We start from the raw sequence: 2,211 nt of genomic DNA on the forward strand, positions 1-2,211 counted from the left end.
AAGAAACTGGTTCATTTGTAGAGACGTGGATGGATCTAGAGAGTGTCATACAGAGTGAAGTAAGTCAGAAAGAGAAAAACAAATAGCATATATTAATGCATATATGTGGAACCTAGAAAAATGGTACAGATGAACTGGTTTGCAGGGCAGAAATTGAGACACAGGTGTAGAGAACAAACGTATGGACTGCAAGGGGGGAAAGCAGCGTGAGGGTGGGGGGGTGATGAATTGGGCGATTGGGATTGACATGTATACAGTGATGTGTATAAAATTGATGACTAATAAGGGCCTGCTGTATAAAAAAATAAATAAAATTAAATTAAGAAAAAAAAGATTGTCTGGACAACAGCCATGAACAGCTTTGGCCAAAGCACACAGTTCCTTTGAAAGAAATATTAAGAACCTCTCCCACCCAATCCCCTGGTGCAGAGAGCTAGTCGCTATCCCAAAAGTCAGCCTGCGTCATGAAAATATCACTAACCTGGGTTGGGAGACCTGAATTCAAGTTCTGGTCCTGCCACATCCCTTACCTTCTCTGGGCCACAGTTTCCCCATCTAAGAATTAATGGGCTGGGCCAGTTGACCTCTAACAGCCATCTCAGCATCGCCTTCTAAGATTCGACATGTCTGGGGAGCAGGGAATGTGCCTAAACATGTAGGGTTATAGGCTAGAGGCATCCTGGAGACCATTTAATTTGACTTTCTAAATGATACGTTCTCCTCCTCTAATGGGGTCCCAGCTGTGACCCATGTAAGTTGGGGCATGCACAGACCCATGGCACATTGATCAAGCCAGAATTTGTGAGTGGAGCTGCAGAGAGGAATCTTTGAACACTCTCTAGGAATCAGTGTGTAATGAGGATTGAGAGCTGCTGTTCTAGGGGATGCTGGGAAATCACCAAGGTATGTGTCACCCACAGGAAGCCAGCGGGAAGATCAGGGGCCTCCACAGGAGAGAAATTAGCCCTGTGAAGAGTCAGGCATTCAAGATCAGGGAGGGAAGTGAATGTATGGCTGAGAGTTAATCCTGACTCAGCTCTAAAATGTGTTCCTGGTGCCACAGAGAAAGAGTACATAGGGAAAATGAAGCAAGAGTTCAAGCCCTTGAAGACTTAAATATATGGCATGACACTGTAAAACTCCTAGAAGAGAATATAGGCAAAACATTCTCTGACATAATTTTTACCAATGTCTTCTTAGATCAGTCTCCCAAGGCAATAGAAATAAAAGCAAAACTAAACAAATGAAACCTAATAAAGCTTACAAGCTTTTGTACAGCAAAGGAAACCATAAACAAAAGGAAAAGACAACATATGGACTGGGAGAAAATATTTGCAAATGATACAACCAACAAGGGCTTAATTTCCAAAATATACAAACTGCTCATACAACTCAACAACAAAAAACAAACAAACTAATCGAAAAATGAGAAGACCTAAATAGACATTTCTCCAAAGAAGAAGGCATTCAGATGGCCAACACGCTCATGAAAAGATGCTCAACATCTCTAATTATTAGAGAAATGCAAATCAAAACTACAATGAGACCACCTTATACTGGTCAGAATGGCCATTATTTTAAAATCTACAAATAAATGCTGGAAAGGGTGTGGAGAAAAGGGAACCCTCCTACACTGTTGGTGGGAATGTAAATTGGTGCAGCCACAATGGAGAATAGTATGGAGGTTCCTCAAAAAACTAAAAATAGAGTTACCATATGATGCAGCAATCCCACTCCTGGGCATATATCTGGACAAAACCATAATTCAAAAAGAGTCATGTACCAAAATGTTCATTGCAGCTGTATTTGCAATAGCCAGGACATGGAAGCAACCTAAGTGTCCATCAACAGATGAATGGATAAAGAAGATGTGGCACATATATACAAGGGAATATTACTCAGCCATAAAAAGGAACGAAACAGTTATTTGTAGTGAGGTGGATGGACCTAGAGACTGTCATACAGAGTGAAGTAAGTCAGAAATAGAAAAACAAATACCATATGCTAACACATGTATATGGAATCTAAAAAAAGAAAGAAATAAAAAAAAAAGATGGTGAGAGGAGCCTGGGGGCAAGACAGGAATAAAGATGCAGACCTACTAGAGAATGGACTTGAGGATACGGGGAGGGGGAAGGGTAGACTGGGACAAGGTGAGAGAGTGGCATGGACATATATACACTACCAAACGTAAAATAGATAGCTAGTGGG

Source organism: Physeter macrocephalus, chromosome 14 (assembly GCF_002837175.3).
Source record: "Physeter macrocephalus isolate SW-GA chromosome 14, ASM283717v5, whole genome shotgun sequence".
In the NCBI taxonomy this organism is placed as follows: domain Eukaryota; kingdom Metazoa; phylum Chordata; class Mammalia; order Artiodactyla; family Physeteridae; genus Physeter; species Physeter macrocephalus.